The sequence below is a fragment of the Mobula birostris genome, chromosome 18 (genome assembly GCF_030028105.1).
Source record: "Mobula birostris isolate sMobBir1 chromosome 18, sMobBir1.hap1, whole genome shotgun sequence".
NCBI lineage: Eukaryota > Metazoa > Chordata > Chondrichthyes > Myliobatiformes > Myliobatidae > Mobula > Mobula birostris.
The window spans coordinates 28,077,764-28,101,812 of NC_092387.1; the positions used below are offsets into that span (position 1 = coordinate 28,077,764).

The 24,049-nt window shown below is 42.4% G+C and overlaps 1 protein-coding gene and 1 long non-coding RNA gene across 17 annotated transcripts in view; one reads left to right on the plus strand and one right to left on the minus strand.

Moving 5' to 3' along the window:
• Positions 1-24,049, minus strand: part of LOC140211819 (CUGBP Elav-like family member 4) — an 860,614-nt gene that overhangs the window by 348,531 nt on the left and 488,034 nt on the right. The gene's annotated exons all lie outside the window — the stretch shown is intronic.
• The window catches only part of LOC140211818 (uncharacterized), a 32,109-nt gene continuing 13,301 nt past the window's right edge, over positions 5,242-24,049 (plus strand). Inside the window, exon 1 of the long non-coding RNA XR_011889596.1 lies at positions 5,242-5,299. This is a non-coding gene — a long non-coding RNA (uncharacterized lncRNA). The remainder of the gene's footprint in view (positions 5,300-24,049) is intronic.

The window sequence follows — 24,049 nt, forward strand, 5'->3', positions numbered from 1 at the left end:
TTTTGAGGATGTAACTAGTAGAGTGGATAGGGGAGAACCAGTGGGTGTGGTATATTTGGATTTTCAAAAGGCTTTTGACAAGGTCCCACACAGGAGATTAGTGTGCAAACTTAAAGCACACGGTATTGGGGGTAAGGTATTGATGTGGATAGAGAATTGGTTAGCAGACAGGAAGCAAGGAGTGGGAATAAACGGGACCTTTTCAGAATTGCAGGCAGTGACTAGTGGGGTACCGCAAGGCTCAGTGCTGGGACCCCAGTTGTTTACAATATATATTAATGACTTGGATGGGGGAATTAAATGCAGCATCTCGAAGTTTGCAGATGACACGAAGCTGGGCGGCAGTGTTAGCTGTGAGGAGGATGCTAAGAGGATGCAGGGTGACTTGGATAGGTTGGGTGAGTGGGCAAATTCATGGCAGATGCAATTTAATGTGGATAAATGTGAAGTTATCCACTTTGGTGGCAAAAATAGGAAAATAGATTATTATCTGAATGGTGGCCGATTAGGAAAAGGGGAGGTGCAACGAGACCTGGGTGTCATTATACACCAGTCATTGAAAGTGGGCATGCAGGTACAGCAGGTGGTGAAAAAGGCAAATGGTATGCTGGCATTTATAGCAAGAGGATTCAAGTACAGGAGCAGGGAGGTACTACTGCAGTTGTACAAGGCTTTGGTGAGATCACACCTGGAGTATTGTGTGCAGTTTTGGTCCCCTAATCTGAGGAAAGACATCCTTGCCATAGAGGGAGTACAAAGAAGGTTCACCAGATTGATTCCTGGGATGGCAGGACTTTCATATGAAGAAAGACTGGATGAACTAGGCTTGTACTTGTTGGAATTTAGAAGATTGAGGGGGGATCTGATCGAAACGTATAAAATCCTAAAGGGGTTGGACAGGCTAGATGCAGGAAGATTGTTCCTGATGTTGGGGAAGTCCAGAATGAGGGGTCACGGTTTGAGGATAAAGGCGAAGCCTTTTAGGACTGAGATTAGGAAAAACTTCTTCACACAGAGAGTGGTGAATCTGTGGAATTCTCTGCCACAGGAAACAGTTGAGGCCAGTTCATTGGCTATATTTAAGAGGGAGTTAGATATGGCCCTTGTGGCTACGGGGGTCAGGGGGTATGGAGGGAAGGCTGGGGCGGGGTTCTGAGTTGGATGATCAGCCATGATCATAATAAATGGCGGTGCGGGCTCGAAGGGCCGAATGGCCTACTCCTGCACCTATTTTCTATGTTTTCTATAAAGATTTTTAATCCTCATGTATGTGAAGGATCTAAGAAATAAAGTCAATTCAATTCAATTCAAATTCCGTACCTCCTTCCTGATAGTATCAATGAGAAGTGGGCATGTTTACAGATTTGCTGTCTTGGCTCTGTACTCCTAAGTTGGTAATCTTGAAATGATATGAAGGTTTCCTTAAGTCTTCATATTTTGACCCCATTAGAATCATAGGAATGTTACACGTAGCCTTCAAGCCGCATGTTAACTTATCCTAAGAAGAATCCATTCGAGCTTGTCCCTTGGCACTTTCTTCACAGCATTGCAAAATCATATTTAAGTCTGTTTCCCCTTGTGCCTTAGTGATTTGCAGAAGAGTCAGGAAGTTGTGCGGTAGATTTGTAAAACTCTGGTTAGGCTGGATATGGAGTCTTGTGTTCAATTCTGGAAGGACATGGAGGATTTAGAGATGGCACAAAGGGGGTTTACTGGGATACTGCTTGGATTAGACAGCGTATTCTATGAGGAGAGGTTAAACAACTAGGATGTGGTCTCTGGAGCAGCAGCGGCTGAGGGGAAACCGAGTAGAAGTTTTTTCAATTTATGAAACATAGAAAGAGTGAACAGCAGGTATTGTTTACCCAGCAATAACATGTGTAATACTAGAGAGCGTAAGTGATAGGGGAAGGAGAATTGAGGGGCAATTTTTTTTACCAGAGATTGGTGGGTGGCCTGGAATATGCTGTGGAGGCAGCAGATATGATCAAAGCACTTAAGTGGCTAAATAGGCAGTGGAATATTCATCAAATGGAGGAATATGGACCATGTACAGGCTACAGCAGTTCGATGGAATGGCTTAATTAATTTGGCCAAGCATCGTGGTTAAAAGTGCCTGTTCCTGTGCTGTCCTGTACAGCTCTATATTAGAGATGCCAATGAATTCCACAGGTTACACGGCAGAACAAGAGATCCTTGACACATCAGGTCACATCACCCATGACCCTGCCATTATGTCCGTTTGGAATAATCAAAGAAGGATAAATTAGTCAAGAAACGGCATGAAAGTTTCAATGCACCTCTAGATAACTGCATATGAAAGCAACTGTTATAGTCTAGATGGATTATTATTCAAAATTAGCAATAATCTTCATCTCAAGGTTTAGAATCTCCCTGTGATGCTTCTTCCAGCTTGCTACCTCATTTCAAATAACGAGTAAGCACTATCATAAAAAAATGGGAAAGAATGTCCTGATATTTGCACATACAATATTCTGGATGTGAGTAAATTTAGCCACAGGAATTCACAATGGAGTAAGGTCAGTTACATGATTCAAATATTAAAAAGGCTTCCACAGAGTGAAAAAGGTGAAACTATTTCTTTGAGCAGGATACAAAGAACCAAGGTACTTTAAAGCCAGACTATTTCCAATGAAAATCAGGAAACCTTTTTTTTTGTTTAAATACGTTGTAAATTTGCCTCCCAAAATGCTCGGTGGCAATTGAACAGACAGATTTATTGTTTTAGGTAAAAGTGCAAACAAAATGCAGCTAAATGTGTAGAGGGACAGATCGGCCATGTTCAAACAGGCCAAAATAGGCCAGTCTTTTCCTGAGACTCAAAAGGCTGAATGGCCAGGATGGAGCAGGAATCAAGACAGCAAAAGTCATGGCCTGTCAATTACATCCATGATGGAGCATAAAAGAAATGGTGCCAAGAATTTCCATTGAAAATATCAGCACAAAGAATTTTCTTAAGAATCATTTCAACTTTTCTGGTTCAATATATGGCAGTATTTCATATCTTCTGCTCCTTAGGGCAATAAACAAAAAAACGAAATTCACATTCTTTGAAGAAACTTTTGCAAACAATGCTCCTCTGGAGCAGTTTAAAACAAACAAAGTTAGCCACAGGAAGAGAGTAGTCGCATCTCAAATATGTCAGAACACTTTATAGACAATAAGCTGATCAATTGGAGACAGAGGCACTGGAGAACACTCCTATGTATAAGAGCTTGGTAAATATATGATCTTCAAGTGTAAAGCTAAGGTAGTAGAGCAGTGTGTTTTAATTGGACAGTTATCTAATAGGTGGTTAGTTTTCATAGAATCATAGAGTCATAGAAATGTACAGTATAGAAACAGGCCCTTCAGCCCATCTGATCCAGGCCGAACCATTTAAGCAGCCTACTCCCATCAACCTGCATTGGGACCATAACCCTCCATAGCCCTACCATCCAGGTACCTATCCAAACTTCGCTTAAATGTTGAACTTGAGCTCACATGCCCCACTTGTGCTGGCAGGTCATTCCACACTCTCACAACCCTCTGAGAGATGAAGTTCTCCCTCATGTTCACTTTAAACTTTTCACCTTTCACCCTTAACCCATGACCTCAGGTTATAGTTCCATCCAAACTCAGTGGAAAAAGCTTCCTTTCATTTACACTATCTATATGTAAGGGATTCTTCTTTCATGTTACTTTCAAGGGCTAATAAAATGGCTTCTCTGTAGTGTTACAATAAAATGGCTTCTCTGTAATGTTAACTGCTGATGTAAGGGGTTCTCTGTAGCAGCATGTTTGGGTTATAAGTAGTGATAATGGGACTTGTATTCATTTGTGGGCACGTGGCCAAGTGGTTAAGGCATTGGACTAGCTACCTGAAGGTCGTGAGTTTGAGCCCCAGCCGAGGGAACGTGTTGTGTCCTTGAGCAAGGCACTTAATCACACAATGCCCTGCGACGACACTGGTGCCAAGCTGTATGGGTCCTAATGCCCTTCCCTTGGACAACATTGGTGTTGTGGAGAGGGGAGACTTGCAGCATGGGCAACTGCTGGTCTTCCATACAACCTTGCCCAGGCCTGCACTCTGGAGAGTGAAGACTTTCCAGGTGCAGATCCATGGTCTCGAAAGACTAACAGATGCCTTAATTCATTTGCTAACCAATTGAGACAGATGTTATTCTTTCTTGTGTATCTGAAAGCTGTTGTTTGCGCGGGAGTTGGGCAGAACGCACCATGGGGAAAAAGAGACTAGATGCACCCGAAGAGATGCTGTGACCCGGTGAGCAGAGCGAAACCTGAGTGGGGGCTCGGGACCCGGCAGAGATCGGAGGAGATCGAATGGTGGAAAGTGGATTTTGCGTGAGCTCCAATGGCTTAGTGTACAGTACTGATAAATTTTCTGACTTGGCACCTTTATTTTATTTTATATTTGGTTCTCTACTAACCCCATAGTTCAAGTAAGAATGATAAAATCTTAATTATTTAACCCCATCTTGTGTGTGGCTTGTCATTTTGGGGTACTGATTTGAAGCAGGGGACACATCGCACAGCATCCACCCAAACGAGAGTTCTAAGCTTTGGCCGGGCAGAGTGTTATCACTCCGCGATCACGTCACTAGGTAAAGCGAAAGTTACATTTGTGGGCTTCGTCCGTGGATTTGATTCTGTGGAAGGCTGTGTGATTGCCCTGTTTGAATCAGTACTGCTGTGTCTCTGTGGGATTGCGGTTAGTAATGTGTTCCTCTGTGGGATTGCGTTTAGTAATGGGTTCAGCAGGGTGGATATTCGTACCCCTGATGAATTGTTAATTTGATTTTGGAGTTTGGATAAAGCTGGTGGTGATGTTGGAAGCGTGGCACAAAGGTCTGATAAAACGGTGGTCTTTGGCCTAGGTCAGGGTAGCGCTGACGTCACGGTGATGGGACCACCAGTGTTGATTGGTGCCCCAGGTGAGGCGGGGCCATGGGCTGTCCATACTGTCAGGAGTGAGGGGAAAGAGTGGTCGGAATGTTCCAGCTATGGCAGGCTCCACCCTGTTTTTGGACTAATGTCCACCCCTAAAGGGGCGGCGGCATGGGCGGAGTGGATCTCTCAGTTGTTAGGTGAGTGGCAGTGCTCGGCTGAGGGAGAGCGACGGGGATTGGTTGGAAGTTTGGATAGGCCGGCTGCTGCCGTTGTTAGAACTGTCAGGTTCAATGACCCCACAGTGACAGCTGCTAGTTATCGGCAAGCGCGAGAAAAGGTATTTGGTTCGACTGGGGGCAAACTGCAGCTCGGGTTGAAGTTTCTAAACGTGAGTCGTGAGAATGGGGAAAAGCTTTCAGAGTATTTCTTTTGGCTAGAGAAACAGCTAAATTGGTTGCAGTGTTGGGGGGGGTGTCATTCAGCTGATCAGAGAGGTCACGGAAAACTTAGAGGAGGTTTAGTGGGGAAACTGCCTGGTGTCTCTTAGGGGAGCATGTTCCCAGCAATGTACCAAGGAACTCCCGAGAGGAAAAGACCCTATTCCTGATAGCTCAGTGGGACCGTGCTCCAGTGGGTCGTTAAGGAGGGATGGAAGCTATGCTAAAGCCATACTCAACACTGAGTCGCCAGTCGAGTTGCTGTACAGTTCGTTTTACAACCGGTTTATGAAGCATTTACCCTTGATAACCTTCAGGGCACTGGAGATTTGGGGCACCGGGATTTGGATAAGTGCTGGCAATTATCCAGACGACGGTTATTGGTCAGTGAAACTGGAGTTCTCAGAGGCCAAGGTGAGGGTGTCTGCGGGTTGTGAATCGTTAGCGCTGATGTGTCCGGACACTATTGAGACGGGCAACGTTTCGATTCTGGAAGGGACCGACACTCCGCTGGTGAGGAGGCGCATGGGGGCCTGCCAGGAGGAGGTGGGTGAGAGCTGTCTGGGGGCATTGTCTGTGCACCCAGTGTTTCGAGCTTCTTGTGAGGCTGTGTGTAGCAGCATTGGGCCGGTACCAAATTTAAATGAGAGCCGATGGTGGTACAGCCTGGGGAAAGTATCTGAGGGTGAGATCCTCTTACTGGACACTCCGACGTACCACGAGGAAGGGGGGAGTTGACCGCTGAAGACACCTCGGTGAGACAGAGGTTGCGGTGACTGGCCCCTGCAGACATGGAAGATGCGCAGGTCTGTCTGAGTGGTGCAAAGTGGTTTAGTGTGCTGGATCTGAGAAGTGGATGTTGCCAGATCCCGATGAGTGAGGCCAACAAGGAGAAGATGGCCGGTATAGGTCCTCTGGGATTCTTCCAGTCCGAAAAGATGCCCCAGGGCATATCCGGAGCCCTTGCAGCCTTCCTGCAGGGCATGGGGAAGACCATGGGGGATGTGGACTTGTGTGGAGTTTTAGTGTACTTGGATGATCTCCTAGCATTGGGATTCGCTTTGGAAGACTATGAAGCGAGGCGAGTGAGGGATCCCGGGCGACTAGGCATTAATGAAGTAAAATTTTCTTTGGCTGAGTGCCAGGTCCGGAGAAGGATGCAGCTTGTGAGTGTTCTGCATTCATTTGTGGAATTCTGTGGTAATTATTGGAGAAATTACCCAACGCACCGGTTGAATTTCCTGGCGTTGGAACAGATGATGGTGGTGGAGGAGTTAAGTGACTGTCTCTATGGGATAAAGTTTGAAATGGAGACAGAGAAACAGAATTCCGAGCAGAAACTAGAGAAGTTGATCCAGAACAAGTTGTAAGACTTGAACGTTGGGGAAGACAAAGGAAGCTGCCTGACTAGGGCTAACAGAAAACTGAGAGCACAGAGAGGGGAGCAGAAGTTTGAAGGAGACCTGGAGGTGATCATTGACAGCCTCAATGAAATGGTAAAACTAGAATTTGAACAGAAAGAAGTCATTAAGAAGAAAAAGCTGGAGGAGTCCAAGAAGAAGCTGATGCCTCAATTACGGGAGGCTGAAGAGGCTGCAGAGGTAGCCCAGGCCAAGTGCTTCAGTTTGGAGAAAACCAAACAGCAGCTAGCAATCAAGGAAATGGGGAAGAATACAGATTTGAAGGGTGATGAGCTGGATGTGTGGTACCTACTGCCTTTCGATAACTTCCCCTTGATTGAGGAAGAGACTTTTGGCCCTTCTCTCACTGAGTCAGGTGTAGTGGGGAGGGTTCTTTGTGGGCAGCCTGGGTTACAGCAGGACCGTGAAGGAAAGGAAGCTCTAGCTCTAGTAAAGGAAGCTCCTCGGACACTGCTCTAGAGTGGGATTTGAAAACATGACCTTGTCACTCAAAGATGAATACTATCATCTGAGTATAATGGACAATGGGAGGAAAACCTTCTCTAAGGTCACAATCAGACTACACTCAGGTTGGAGGAGCAACACCTCATATTCTGTTTGGGTAGTCTCCAACCTGATGGCATGTATATCAATTTCTCTAACTTCCAGTAATTTACTTACACCCTCCCTTTCTCTCTTCTTTCAGTCCCCATTTGGGTTTTCCTCTTACCACTTCTTTTCACCTCACCTGCCCAGCACCTCCCTCTAGTGCCCCTTCTTCTTCCCTTCCTCCCATGGTCCACTCTCATCTCCTATCAGGTTCCTTCTTCTTCAGCCCTTTACCCCTTCCACCCATTACCCCTAGGGCTTCTCACTCGATCCTCCCACCCCCACGCAAACACCTAAATCCTCACCTGGTTCCACCAACTACTTGTCAGTTTGTACTCCTTCTCCTCCCTCCACCTTCTTATTCTGGCTTCTTCCCCCTTCCTTTTCAGTCTAAATGAAGGGTCTCAACCTGAAAATGTGACTGTTTATTCCTCTCCATAGATGCTGTGTGACTTGTTGAGTTCCTCAGCATCTTGCGTGTGCTGCTCTGGATTTCCGGCATCTGCAGAATCTCTTGGGTCTGTGCTATCATCTGAGTCATAAATGATATGCATATACTACATGGTAACCTTAGTGAGCTCACTCAAATTGGATGCTGAAGCTCTGGTTAATAAAGACAAAGTAACCCAGGGTACCTAGTCCCTATTCAATAGTCCATACTAGGCATATGACCAGAATATAAAGCCTCCCGAGGAGAAATAGCCTATCAATGCTCTACACTCACACAATTAAAATGTCTACTGGGATAAAATGCTCATTAACCATGGACTCAAGTACTAGGGAGGATCAATAGACTGACAGAGTCTTACTTAGAGAGAGTAGACAGACGATGGAGTTGAGTTCAAGTTGAAATGGCTCACCTTTCACTTTTAGTTTTAATTTTAAATAAGAAAAGTAGAATAAAAGTTTGAGATATATAAATGATTAATACAGTTATGCTGGCAGAAAATAAAGAGGTCCTCTTTAATTTGGATAACAAAGTACCTCCATCATATATTTGAAATACTTTAACAGTCAGACATATGATAATGGATCAAAAGTCAAGTGAAAGAAATGGCTCTTAACTTATCTCAGACCTAAAGGACTGACAGTTCCAGCAGCTGCAGGAATCTATACATCATTACATCCAGATACTTCAGTACATTAATTTCAACCATTCCCCACCCCCACACCCCTCTCTCAACACCTTATTGGGGAGAATATAGAGAGAAATAAAACGTAAAAGAAATGAGTCAAAATGACAAGAAAATTTGCAGAGCAGACATACTTCAACTGAAAATGATATTTTATACAGTAAACCTGCACTGAAAAAGTACTTGGTTCCAATAATTAGCAGGAGAAACCAAATTCCAACACTTAATTTTACTATTGTGCTCTCAGCGTATACATCATTAGATATCTCATGTACCTAATAAAGTGGACACTGAGTGAACATTCGTGGTCTTCTGTTGCTGTAGCCCATCCACTTTAAGGTCCAACGTGATGCTCTTCTGCACACGTCTTCTGTAACACCTAGTTATTTGAGCTACTGTTGCCTTCCTGTCAGCTTGAACCAGTCTGGCCATTCTCTTCTGACCTCTCTCACTAACAAGGCATTTTCATCTACAGAACTGCCGCTCAATGGATGTTTTTGTTTCTCGCACCGTTTTCTGTAACTCTGGAGATGGTTGTGCATGAAAATCCCAGGAGATCAGCAGTTTCTGAGATATTCAAACCACCCCATCTGGCACCAGCAATCATTCCACGGTCAAAATCATTTAGATCTCATTTCTTCTCTATTCTGTTGTTTGGTCTGAGTAACAATTGAACCTCGTGGCCACGTTTTCAACCTTTTATGCATTGAGTTGCTGCCACATGATTGGTTGATCAGATATTTGCATTAATGAGCAAGTGTACAGGTGTACCTAATAAAGTAGCCATAGCTTTTGCAAAGACAGCACAAATAATTGGTGCTTTCAAATCTTTTGATTCTAGAATTCCTAATCTGTATCCTCTTTGGCTTTCTGCCTCTCTCTCCGTTTTCAATCAGATCATGTTTAAAAGGCTTTCACTTGGTTAGCACCCTCCGCATCCCAAACTACATAACAGCAGCAGAAATACTTTTGAAGTTTAGTCACTGTGTAGGGGAGGCTGCACGACTTGTATCCACAACAATGTCCTAGAAACAGCAACACAGTGAATGTCAAATGTGTTTTGGTAATGCTGTCCAGGATAGCAAAGAGAAGTCTCTGAGAGTCACCCAAATTATCATAGAGAGATACAGTAGAGAAACAGGCTCTTCAGCCCATTGACCCCATTCCGTCCATCAACAATCATTCACATTAATCTGCCATTCATCCCAACTTTTCTTCTGCCACATTTGCTATCATCTTCCCCCAAGGTTCTACAACTCACCAACACTTCAAAGGTAACTTACATGACTAATTATCCTCACAAACACAAGGAATTCTGCAGATGCCGGAAACTCAAGCAACACACATCAAAGTTGCTGGTGACCACAGCAGGCCAGGCAGCATCTCTAGGAGGAGGTACTCAAGTCGAGACCCTTCGTCAGGACTAACTGAAGGAAGAGCTAGTAAGAGATTTGAAAGTGGGAGGGGGAGGGGTGATCCAAAATGATAGGAGACGACAGGAGGAGGAGGGGGGATGGAGCCAAGAGCTGGACAGGTGATTGGTGATTCTTCACTGTAGCTTGGTACATGTGACAATAATAAACCAATGCCAAAACCAAAGAGATTCCCTATTAAAATTCATACTCCCGTCTATGTCACATCTGCATTAAGTAGAAGTTGGGCAAGAATGCAGGTCCCAAAACATATTTTCTTCTTTTTTTCTTATGAGGATAGGTTCTGCGAGCTGGAGCTTTTTTCTTTGGAGCAAAGGAGATTGAGATGTGACTTGAGAGAGGTGTGAAAAGGTGAAAAGTGGCATGGATCAAGTGGACAGGCATAGACTTTTTCTCAGGGCAGAAAGGGCAAATATTAGGGGGCATAATTTTAAGGTCATGGCAGGAAAGTGTAGTGAGAAGGGCAGAGGTAATTTTTTTACACAGTGTGGTGGGTGCAGGAAATGCACAGCCAGGAGTTGTGACAGAGACAGATATATCAGGGACATTTAAGGAAGTCTTAGATAGGCACGTGGCTGTTTGGGGAAAGAAGGGTTAACTAGGAGCAAAGGGTTAGATTGATCTTAGAGTAGATTCAAGGGTCAGCACAACACTGTGGGCTGAAGGGCCTCTATTGTGCTGTAATGTTCTATGTTCTTTATTCTATGTCCTTTTTAATCCAGAACCCAAATTGGTTCATTAAGTTAGAAGAGCTTGACTCACCAATTGCTGAAAACCAACTGCATAAATCAGATTGGCTTGAATAAACTAACTGAGATCTTGGGCTTGGTTTGTCTCCAACCACTGGATGGTACTGTGGATGCCATATTCTTGACTAGGGACCCTATCCACCGACCAGCTCAGGCGGAGCATGGAGAATTAAAGATGGGAGGTGGATCTCAGCTAGGCTGACCGGGCAGAGATAATATCTACACTGAAATTGTCAACCTGGCAATGCTCCAAACTGGAGCAGCAGCTCCACCTCCGAAGCCTGACACCTGGTCCCAGCTTCGGAGAGACAACTATAGTCAGATTGAACAAACAAGCTGCTAGAAGAACTCAATAGATCAAGCAGAATCAGCAGAGGAAATAGGTAGTGTATGTTTTGGGTCAAGACCCTTCATCTGGACTGAAAGAAAAAGGAGAGATAGTCTGCATGAAGAGGTGGAGGGAAAGGATGGAGCAAGAGCTGCCAGGCGATGGGTGGATCCAAGTGAGGAGGGTGATCAGCAAATGGAGGAGGGGAGAGTGGAGAGAGTAATAGAGGTTGAGGGGTGATAGGTGAAGGACTGCAAATGGTGGAATCTGATAGGAGAGGAAAGTGGAGCATGGAATTGTCCATATCCGGTCTGACTAAGTACTAGTGTTGGGTATTAAGAATGAATTCTTAGGGTCAGATCATATTGAGGAGGGTTATGGCCCTGATGGGATTTAACTGTATAACCTATAGACATCATCAGTGATCTGCTTTTTAAATGTAATGTTCTCCCAAAAACCATGAACAACATCCTCCCCACTGTCTCCCTGCTCTTTAAAACTCTAACATGCTACCATTCACCACCTTCCCATTAGTGGGAATGAACTATAGCCAAAATGATTGCTCGTCTATCTACTTAAGCAGTTAGTCAAACAAAAGAAGTCACTCTAACTTTCAGAGCTTTTTGAGAGGTATGATAAATTACTATGTAAATGGAACACACTCATTTTAGACTAAAAGTATATTTTATTCTATTTTACGCTTAAATTGAAGTAATAGCTTCAAATGAATGAGAGGCAATTTTGCTGAATTGTGAAGAGCACTATTGTAGAAATACTTTTAAAGAGAGTCAGATTGGACTTTGTCTTCAAATTTTGGCCAGATGTGCATTATATTTGAAATAAAATTGCTTCACCTTGACATAATATTAGTGTTTACAGTGAATGAATTATCTGCACTCGGTTCCCTTGCAAAAAGTAGTAGGTTCAAGTCCCACTCCAGAGACATGAGGTCAAAGCTCCAGGCTGATATACTCAGCAGAATAGTTGGAGGGAATGCTACACCATCAGCAATGCTCATCTATAAACTTACCCTCCGCCCCCTCAAGATCAGTAAACCCAGAGACAATATATTCATATCAGTAAACTTTAAACTGCCTTTTGAAATTCATTCTAACAAATATGTGTAGAAAATTCTTATTGTGGGAGATGATTAATCTCCTGATTTCTCTCTTCTAGGGAGCTGTGAAGGATTGATAATGAAAAATACTTAAGGTGGAGGTACATAAATTTTTGAAAGTTGAGGACTTTGGAGAACTATTAACAGGCATTAAGTCATGGTCAGCCATGAACATATTGAATTATGGATAGGTTGCATAGTCCTGGTGGTGGCCTAGTCCTGCTCTTATCTTCCTGTGTTCCCGACTTCAATGGGAATTACTTTCAAAGGTAAAAGGACATCACATTGTCATGATATGTTCAATGCTTCAGACCAGGGGCCAATTTAGTACATTTCAATGAAATGTACTAAATTATGAAGGATGAATGAATGCGAGCTATTTCCCCTCAGGGTTAGTGAGACTAGAAGTAGACATCATACGTTTAAGGAGAAGGGAGAAATATTTAAGGGAAGTTGAGGGGGAACCTCTTCACTCAGAGGGTGATGTGGGTGTTGAATGAACTGCCAGTGGAAATGCTAGATGCAGGTTCAATTGTCACATTTGGGAGATGTTTTGATAGGTACAAGGGTGGGAAGGGCTTTGGTTCAGGTGCCGGTATATGGAACTAGGCAGAAAACCAGGATGGCATAGACTAGATGGGCTGTGAGGCCGCCTTCTATGCCGCAGTTCTCTATGCTTGTCTGAGGTGTGAAACTGATACCCTAACTTCAGTCTCAGATGTAAACTAGATCAGGTGAACTCTCCCCATTCCCTGCCTAATACTTACTCCTCAATTAATGATTCAAAAGAGCAGACAATATGTTTGTTATCATATTGTTGTTGTGGGAGCGTGCTATGCATAAATTGACCAATGCATTCCAACAGTACAACAATAGCCACACTTCAGAAGAACTCCATTGGCTGATGTAATGCTGCAAATCCATATCTGATTCCATATAATGACATTAAAATAGCATCCATATAGTATAAAGGCACCATATAAATGTGTTTATTAATGTATTTTTAAAGGAGCCAGGTCAGTAGTCTGTGCTTTACATGTGTGCCTTTAATGAGGCGAGATTATTGTAAAGGAGAAGTAGATAAATTTTAAGGGCAGCATGGCAGTATAGCGGTTAGCGCAATGTCTTTTCAGCGCCAGCGACACCAATCGGGGTTCAATTCTTGCCACTGCCTATAACGGGTTTGTCCAGTCTCCCCATAACTGCATGTATTTCCACTGGGGGCTCCAATTTCCTCCCCCGTTCCAAAAAGACACACAGTTAAGGTTAGTGAATTGTGGGCATGCTATATTGGCACTGGAAATGTGGCGACTCTTGCCGGCTGCCCAGCATACTCCTTGTTGATCTGGTTTGATGCAATAAACCTAATCAACCTAAACTTTCATTCTTTAGTTTTGAAGGATTGAGAGTTGAGGGCAGCAGGGATTTGGCACAGAAATGGAATTGAGGCTTGGGGCAGATCAGCCATGATCATGTTGAATGGTGGGGCAATTTAATAGGCTAGATGGTCTGCTCCTCTTCCTTTCTACTTTGCACTATACAAAAGCAACATTAAATCTGCCATGTACTGTAGGTAAAACAGAACTACACATCTGCAGAACCACACACAAAATGCTGGAGGATCTCAGCAAGTCAGAGGGCATCTATGAAGATGAATAAATAGTCGACATTTCGAGCCTGATGAAGGGTCTCAGCCCAAAATGTCGACTGTTTACTCCCCTCCGTAGACAGTGCCTGACATGCTGCGATCCTCCAGCATTTTGCGTGGGTTGCTCAAGATTTCCAGCATCTGCATAATATCTTGTGTTTATACAGATATCTGCACCTTTGCTAATGCCATATAATTCTAAAGGTTCTATACAAATGCATGCCTAGCTTTTCAGCATTCATAGAATTTACAGCAACATTCTTTAGAGTTTGAGCTAATTTTCAATGCAGTATTAATCACTTTCCTACAAGGTTGCTTCCCTCATAATACTCCAACAGAATGTGATTTTATTATAAATATCCTAAAGTTTCTCGCTGTGAAAATAAAGGATAAAAATCAACATTTCAAGAATCTCATTACATCAGCAGTCGGCCCCGCACAGGTACCTTGTCTTAGCTGGCTACCCTAGGGGCAAGATTTTTTCTGCTTATCGGTTCATAAAGAAAAGGTTCTACAATTTTTTTTTATTCATAATGCACTGAGGTAATCTTCAGCTCTGAGAAGTTCTGCATTTTCAAATGTATTTCCGATCTGTGATTGTAAATGTAAAATAATTTCATGCTTAAAATGATGTGTAGAAACAAATTTCCAGAATGCTTTTCTCAACCTCAGGACAAACACTGAAACACGTTTTATGAGAAAAGGCAGTAAGCAAATACTACACAGCAAGCTCCCATAACCAACAAAGGAAACAGCAACCAGATAATCTACATTTAACAATGAATCAGAATCAGGTTTATTATCACTGGCATATGCCCTGAAATGTGTTGTTTTGTGGCAGCAATACAGTGTAATACATACAAATATTAAGCTGCAACAAGAAATATATACAAAAATAAATATGTAGTGCAAAAACAGAACAAGAAGAGAACAATGTTCACAATACTGACCAGCACTCTGTTAAAGCTTCCCAGCTCCTCACTGAAATATCGCCAGAGAATCATTTACTCTTTGATAAAAGGACAGTTACAGCCTTGACACAGTTTTTCCCAGGGAAAGGGAATGAAAATATAGAGGGCATAGGTTTAACGTAAACACAAGAGATTCTGCAGATGCTGGACGTCCCACGTAATGCTGGATGAATGCAGTAGGGCAGGAAGCATCTACGGAGAGAAATAAAACAGTTCATATTTCGAGAAGAGACCCTTTATCAGGACTTCATCCAGACTTCATCAGTCTGGATTTTGTGGGCACAGGTTTAAGGTGAGAAGAGAAAGATTTAAAAAAGCACCTGAGGGTCAATTTCTTCATGTAGAGGGCAGAATTTATATAGAATGAGCTGTCAGAGAAAGCAGTTGAGATACAATCATGACATTATAAAGATATTTTGATAAGGACATGGATAGGAAAAGTTTGGAGGGCTCCAAGCGTCTTAGTTGTCATGGACAAATTGGGTCAAATGACCTGTTTCTGTGATCTATTACTCTATGACTCTATGGTAATCACTAGCTGACAAGATATTACTCCAACAGCACAGTGATTCCTAGGGACTGTATTGGAACTCTGGACTGTTCATTGTTTGCTCCAGTATTTTTATAAATGGATTTGTACCAACAGCATTCAGACTTGGGTGAGAATGTCTTTCACTGACAGATTAATTCACTCAGCCCCCTTGTGTCCATTAAAGTTACGGCAGCATGCATGACTTAAATAATTATAGCTGATTGACAGAGAAGACCGGTATCTCCTCCTTTGCAAACACTGGGTGGCGGTCATCAGTCAGAGAAGGGTCAATGAATTGAGAAGCAACTGGTAGGGCCTCTGACACAATGACTGTTTCAGAAAGAAACTAAGGTGTGTGGGAGCAATGGCTTATCATCTCCTGATTGAAATATGTGAGCTTCAATCCCATTATAGCAGTTAATGAATGTAGACTCAAGTAATTGCATAAATAAAATAATAAAGGCTAAGAATAAACATAGAACTTTAATTAAAACTATCTAATGCCCTATAGAAAAGGAAATCCCTTCAATACCTTATAAACGGAAGAGATCCTGCAGGTGGTAGAAATCCTGAGCAACACAGACAAAATTCTGGGGTAATTCAGCAAGTCAGACAGTATCTATGGGAGGGAATAAATATTCAACATTTTGGTCCAAGACCCTCATCTTTAACCACATTGACCATTAACCACTAATTTACAACAATCCAACATAAATCACCACCAACCTTCCCCTTCACCTGGTCTCAATAGACAATAGACAATAGGTGCAGGAGTAGGCCATTCGGCCCTTTGAGCTAGCACCGCCATTCACTGTGATCATGGCTGATCATCCACAATCAGTATCCTGTTCCTGCCTTATCCCCATAACCTTTGACTCCGCTATCATTAAGAGCTCTATCCAACTCTTTCTTGAAAGCATCCAGAGACTTGGCCTCGACAGCCTTCTGGGGCACAGCATTCCATATATCCACCACTCTCTGGATAAAGAAGTCTCAACTCTCATCTGCCAGCTTCTACTCTTTCCCATCCCCCTTATTCCTTATTCAGGCTTCTGAACACTTCCTTTCCAGTCCTAATGAAGGGTCTCGGCCCAAAGGGCAATTTATTCCCTTCCATAGATACTGCCTGAGTTCCTCAGCATTGTGTGTGTGTGTGCGTGTTGCTCCCTTCCATACTTGATCTGGATTCCATGTGTTCCACTCACTAAAGTGCTTGCATCTTGAATGAGAAGATGAGGGAATAATCGCTAATGAGCTTCATCTCCCAACAATGAATGAAACCAATCTGTCCAGAGTGGCACTGTGATGGAGCGAGTGGTGCCACTGGGCTGTCCTGTCTGTAGAGAGATTGCACACCTTTATGTGACCACGTGTATTTCCCCAAGTTTCTCCCTATATCTCCAGGCGTGCTTCATGATAAGTTAATAGCTTGCTGTAAGTTGCCCCTCATTAGAATGGGAATCAAACTCAGAATCACAATCAGTTTTATTATCACTCACTGACATCTGTCGTGAAATGTGCTGTTTTGCAGTAGTCATAGTCATAGTCCTGGTCATACTTTATTGATGTAACAGGCTGCATGCACGACCGGCGCATGCGCACTGACGCACATGCAGCAGCAGTAGAGTGCAATACATAAAATATACCATAAATTGTATGAAGAATTGCTTATAATAGTGCAAAATAGTGAGGTAGTATTGCTGGATGCATTGTCTGATGGCAGAGGGGAAGAAGCTGTTTGTAAAACGTTGTGTGTATGTCTTCAGGCTTCTGTAACTCCTCTGATGATAACAATGAACAAAGGGATAGGTGTAGTATTAGAGTAAATGGGTGTGGGTGATTGGTACTTGTCACCATGCCACCAAATATTCCTACAAACATCTGCAGATACATTGTTAGAAGTACTCTGACTAGTTGCATCATGCCTTAGATGGGTAATTCCAAAGCTCCCTGCAAAAGGTTGCAGAGAGTAGTGGACACCACCCAATCCATCATATGCACAGCCCTCTCCATATTAAAAGCATCAACAGGAGGTGCTGCCACATTTTTTATTAAGGATATCCAACATCCAGGTCATGCCTTGCTCTCACTGCTATCATCAGGCAAGAGGTATAGAAGCCTGAGGCCCTACATCACCAGTTCAGGAGCAGCGACTTTCCTTGTTTCTTGAACTGATCTGCGCAATGCTTTTCCTACTGATCACCTGCTGCGCTGCCATGGACTTACTTCCGATTGCATTTTTTTTGGAAGTCCAATGAAGGGTCTCAATCCCGAAACATCAGCTCTGTCTTCAATTCTGCCTGACCTGCTGAGTTCCTCCAGCATTTTGTGTGTGTTGTTCTGGATTCCCAGCATCTGCAGAATCTGTTGTGTTTATTATTTTTGGCACTATCATCTCGCTTTGCATTGCCTTTTTTCCCTCACTCTCTAGGATAATTTATGCTTCGTGTGTGATCTGTGCCTACATGTCTGTGATACTGTTCCCGGCAAGATTTTTATTCTACCTGTACCTCACTGAACCACTGCAGATGACAATAAACCTGACTTGAGTTAATGGTGGGCATGAGGCCCTGTTTCTCCATAATATCACTCTCTGATAAACTGAAAGGATTAACTAAATCAGTCTCCTCAACTCTCCAACTTGAAATTTGTCCAATTTTGGAATTTCTTTAAGCTATAAAATGTTTTTTTTTCCTGAAAACAACTTCTAATTCATAAAATGCTGTGAGTGTTGAAACGCATAATATATGCAGGCACGTCAACACATTATTGTGAGGAATGTGCAATCACGAGTTAAAGAACACTCCATCTCATCTGGTTGACTCCAACTTCTTGGACAATTGTTTGAAAGAGTCCTGGTCAGCAATACCACCTTGGCCTGTTCAATCAAAAGTGTATTAGTTAATTCAAGCACCTGAGCACTGCTGTGCATCATACTACTGCCCTAAGCTGGTATGTATCACTGCCTAAATGTCACTCCCTGCTCATAGAACATTCAGCAATGCAACAAGACACTGCATAAATGACGGATTACTTGCTCAGTCACAAAAATGAGCAGATAATCAAATTGGTTGCATTTGGTATGGCTGATTACCAGCAATCAAGCATCAACCTTCTAATATGCCATAAGCGCATGAAAACATAAAACCAGGAAATCCCAAGCCCAAACCTCTTTCCACCCCCAATTCTATGCTGTTGCTTGATGCATTGCTGGGTATTGGAACTAAACATTGCAATTGGTCTCTGTTAATGGTGGAGAGCTCAAAAAACAGAGTTCCAAATCAAGCATTCTACACACATAGAAACACTATTTTATAATGCACCTTTAATGCAGCAAAGTACTCAAACATGTTTCCCAAGGGAGTTCTAAATCCCTTTGACACTAATAGTAGGAAGTTTGAGGGCAGATAACTGCAGGTTTGGTTAAAGTGATAGGTTTTAAGGAGTATCTTAAAGGAGCAAAGGAGGTCACAGAGGTTTAGGGAGCAGTTTCCGGATTTTACAACTTGGGTAATTGAAGGTATGACCACTAATGACGGATGGATTAAGTTCAAGGATCATCTAAAGCACAGAATCAGAGACTACAGATAACTTGGGTTGTAGAGTTGACATATACCATATTTCAAATTACTGTTGTACTTTATCTCAATATATTATTTTCTGAAAATAATCTGTTGAATGAATCAGCACGGTTTGCCTAGCTTTGAGGTTACCTGTACTTACCTCATTACTTAATTTGTTGATGACTATCAATCAAACAGAATAAATTAATAACTTGCAACAACTGGAAGCTTATGAAACCCATGCAGATTTAATTGCATATCATGCCTTTACATATTGACACTCATTCAACCAATAAGCATACAGTTAAAGGATGTAAAATGTCACCAAGAAATTTCTGTTGGCTTGGTAATTAGAGGAGGCAGCCAACATGGGGACAACTATGAGCGAGTAACGAGCACTCTGAAGTAGGATTTGGGAGTTCAAATCCCACTTGTGCTACTCTGTGTAGTATCAATGTACAGTCTCAGTCCATTTAAAATAAGACATTAAGCTTGGGTTTTCAGGTTAGTGTGAAAGATATGTACAAACCTGCTGACACGAATGATGTGGAATAGCAGATCATGCAAATCCTGTTGTCAGCTTAATTGCAACCTCAACTCCACCTTCCTGTCCTGTCCCAGTAACCATTCACTTCCTTTCTTATCAAGAAACCCCCCACCCACCTATCTTAAAAAATATTTAAAGATTCTACTTGGAATTGGAAGCTCTCTCTTTTCTTTTAACAGTTATGTATTTCTTTTGTAATTCAGCATCTCTGAATTCTTCCCATTGCTCTGATACTTCACTTTTCTGTCTCCATCCATTATCTCTTGACCTCAGAAAACTGGCTTTGCCTAGCTTTAGAACTTTGACTCCAGGGTGTCTTTTGTCTGCTTCCACAACTACTTCAAAACTAAATGAATTATGATCACTGCTCTTAGTATGTTCCCCATCACTACTATTTTCACTTGCCAACAATTGCTTGTAAAACTTCTCTGGAGGAGGTTTCCAAAGTCACACAACCCCATGAGTTTTATTTTATTGTTCTAATTTCTCCCTTTAGAGCAACCCTCTCTACATCCAATATGGGCAACAGGAAGAATGCTATCTGGTCTCCATAGCTATACCTGATACAACCGGACAGGTACATGGAGAGGGAAAGTTCAGAAGGCCATATGCTTGCAAACGAGACTAACTTAGAAGGAACATCTTAATCAGCAAGGACCAATTAGGCCAAAGAGCATACGTCCACGTTGTATGACTACAACTCTGACTCAACTCATTATGTGATCATTATCAGTCTTGGAGTTCTAGTGTATTGCTAAGTGCTACTTTGCAATCCACATTTCAACAGTGGCTTCATTTCAGACTTATCTGACCACTGGAAGCCACATATTCATTTCTGAAACATTTTCATTTGTATTAATGACTCAGATATATTATCCACATTTTCGAGCAGTCCCTCCATTAGAGGGGTGTTGTGTTTCCAGAAAGTGGTCCATATCCCGATTTTCCATAACACTGTTATCACCTGTGCCTGTGCCTGTGTCTAGAAAATCGAGTTGTAAAAAAATATTAATTTTATGTTCATTTATTTACTTTTTTGTCAGTAAGAGTAAGATGAGAGTAAATTTTATTCCATATCTCAAATTTCTGGGTAGTTCTCTGTGAATTCTCTAAGGATGTATTTCCACGACCTGAATGGCTGTAGTGTGGGGATTGCCTATACACAAAGGTTGGTAGTGTATAAGTTCTGAGGCGGATACAAAGAATCTCTACAGATATAATAACAGGCTAATTATCTAGACAAAAATATAGCAAGTGGATTGTAACATAAATCAATGTGAGACAACCTATTTTAGTATGAAAGAAGAGAAGGGGAAATAGAGTCATGCAGCTGGTCATCATACAGAAGATACAACAGCCCAGGTTCAATCCTGACTTGTATTGCAATCAATGTGGAATTTGCACTTTCCTCCTGTGTATGTGTAGTTTTCCTTAGGGTACTCTGGTTTCCTCATACATCTCAAGGGTATGCGGATTAAGGATTTTTTTAGCTTTAGTTAACTTGTGCCCAGTATGTAGGTGAGAGGCATGACTCATTGACACTAATAGAAAGACAGGGTACTAGGTAAGTAGTGTGACACTAATTATTGTTGGAGTTCAGAGAAACCAGTACAACCTTGTGCAAGTAATACAGGAAGGAAGTGCATTGGTAGAGCAAATAGTTAAGGAGCAAGTGCAAATGAAAGGAGGGAAGGAGCGTTTGAGTTGGAAAGTCTTACTGTGGATGTGAAGTACTTTGGTGAGACCACACCTATAGTCCTGAGCACAATGTTGGTCATTTTATTTACTAAGGGATCTACTTCCTTTGACGGGGTGGCGGGGTGGAGATATGACTCTGTAAAGGGAGGTGTAAGGTGCTCTGTCCCTCTGCTAGCCCGCAGATCGCCGTTGGGCAAGGTGTAGCCCCTGTTTAGCTAAGGGTCATGTGAAGCCATGGCAGCAGGTGGTGGATGGTGGCTGGTGCATATCACAATTCCTGGTTATGTGACCACTGATGCCAGGCAGACAGTCTCAGACAAGTATTGATAATAGTTGGAGTCACCAGTCTTGTAAAGACACTGCCCAGAAGAAGGCAATGGAAAACCACTTCTGTAAAAATATTTGGCAAGAACAATCATGGTCGTGAATGGCACAGCACACAATAATGATGATGACGACTTCCTTTGATGGACATGAAGAGAGGGTGCAGTCGAATGTTTGAAACACTCAATTGTTCAGGTAGCACCTGTGGAGAGAGAGTTAGTGTTTCAAGTTGAAGAACCCTCAACAGAAACTGGACAAATAACATGCAGATCCATTGAGTAATGGAATTGCTCTACAAGGAACTAGCAGGGAAACAATGGGCTGACTGGAACAATCCTAAGATTCTATATATGTCACCGGCTCTTCTGGTGCCTTGATGAAATAGGTGCAGGACTATGGTAGACTGGGGGAGGAAAAGGAACTGCACTGGTCCAAGTATAGTTTTCATTTCACTGTCCAGGTTGCAGTGTGCTTTTCAACAGTGAGCATGAAAATGAATCCACATTGCTCTGTATCAGCTTCTGTTTCAATTTCTTATAGTGCACCCTGTAACTACCCAGTGGGCAGGTCTTAGGTTACCATGGAAAATATACTGTGTTTGTCAGAACTGGATAAGTCACTACTAGCAATACGCCACAATCGGTGTAGATTGTAAGGCTTGACCTTATCCCTCCAATGGCTTTGTCATTCATCGACCTAACTTTCTGCATTATCTATCACAGCACACCACTGATCTTGACATTTTTTTTCCCCTTATCTCTTCATGTTTGTTTGTTAAGGGGTTTAAATTGTGACAGAATGCAAAGAGAGGGTGTGGAGTGTGTCTCCAGCCAAACATCTCCCACATTCCAATCGACAAAAGTTATTTGCACAGTTAAAAAGGAACTGACTATCATTTACCAGCATTTTTAGCACCCTCTCCTCACTCTACAAATCTGCCTGTGTGCAATTGTACCTCTGCTATAATATACTTCACTGACAGTTTTCACTCCTTAATTTATATGTGGATGAACGAACTTCAGTTTATGCCGCGCCATGCTGTAATCCCACCACCAGGCATATGGCACGGACAGCTGTAGAACAATGACTGGCAGAAGGAGAAGGCTGCACAGTTCCTGCTAATGTCAGATCCAGAACTGGGCCTTGTCATTTTGGCTGTCATCCTCATAATGCCCAGGCAAATAACTGTGACCTTCTCCACATGCAGAGTTCACCATTACAATGCAGCCTGACAACATCAGCTCTCTCTCCCTCTTCGTTCTTCTCTCTCGATTTCTCTCTGCCTATCTTTGTCACTCTGTCATTCTGCCTTTCCCTGTCACCCTCTGCCTCTCTTCTCTTTTTCACTTTCAGATTAATCCTCATGTGTCTCCCTCTCCTCCGCTCTCTTCCTATCTCTGTCTCTCTCCTCTTTCTAATTTTCAGTTTATCCCTCAGGTCTCCCTTTCCCCCTCTCCCTCCCATCTTTTAATCCGAGAAATTATAAAATCATTTCTCCTTTTGAATTCTATCTAGCACTATTATTTTCACCAACTCCTTCCTTTCTAATACGCTTATTTGTTTTGAAATGAAATTACAATGAATTAGATTCAATCTATCAAAGCTTGCATCCACAAAGAATGAACATTAATTAAAATTATTATCTCAAGCCTGTGTTGATTAGCTAAAGAGTTTAGCGACATTCACGTCTTTACGAATATTAAGGATATTAACTAATTTCTTGGGACACTTTTCTTGAGCGTGCACCATCATGATTGCAAAACATGATAAGAAAGAACTTGCATTGACAGAGCATCTTTCTCAACCACAACTAGTCCAAAGTCAATACAGTACCACTTGGAGCTTAAAGAGCAATGCTGGGAATACACAGCAAGTCAGACAGTATCTAAAGAGGGAGAAACAGAAGCAAGGTTTCAGCTAAATGATCCTTTTACCAAACAGTCCTGATGAAAGGTTATTGACTGAAATATTTTTTCTCTTCCTCTCTCTGCAGATGTTTCTTGGCCTGCTCAGTATCCCTACCACGTCTGTATTTCTGTTTTTATTTTAGATTTCCAACATATGCAATTTTTACCTTATAAGCACTTTCTAAAGTCTTGACTCTTCTTAAAAGCCTGTTCTGAGCAGATCAAACTGGCGCAAGTAAGACTAAGTAGTTAACTTGATTATGTTAATTTTTATTGATACTAATTGATAGAAAATATTGACAAAGAAATTAGGGACAATCCTTCTTATTTTGTTCTATATTATAGTTTGGTAAACTATATGTATTATCATCTTCTTGACTTTAAAAGTTTTAGTCTGGATTACGTGTTGATGTCTCTACATGGGACTTCAACTTCACCACCTTTTCACTCAGAGCCAAGAGTGCCACTAGCCGATTCAAGGAGGGCAAATTATTCCACGTGAACCCTTCAGTTATCCAAACAAAATCCATGAACCAATGAGGGGAGGAGAAGATGGCAGCGCAACGCTGCTCACGCGGCCGCTCCGAAATGATATCGGTATTTGTTAAGTAGGTACTGTGCACAATCCTGATTTGATGGAGACAGATGTGAGAAGCACGGAAGAACCTCTGGAGAAACTTCTGAAATGCCCGTTTCACTGCCGCTGCTACTGTGTTATCAAGAATCTCCGAAGGGGAAGGCC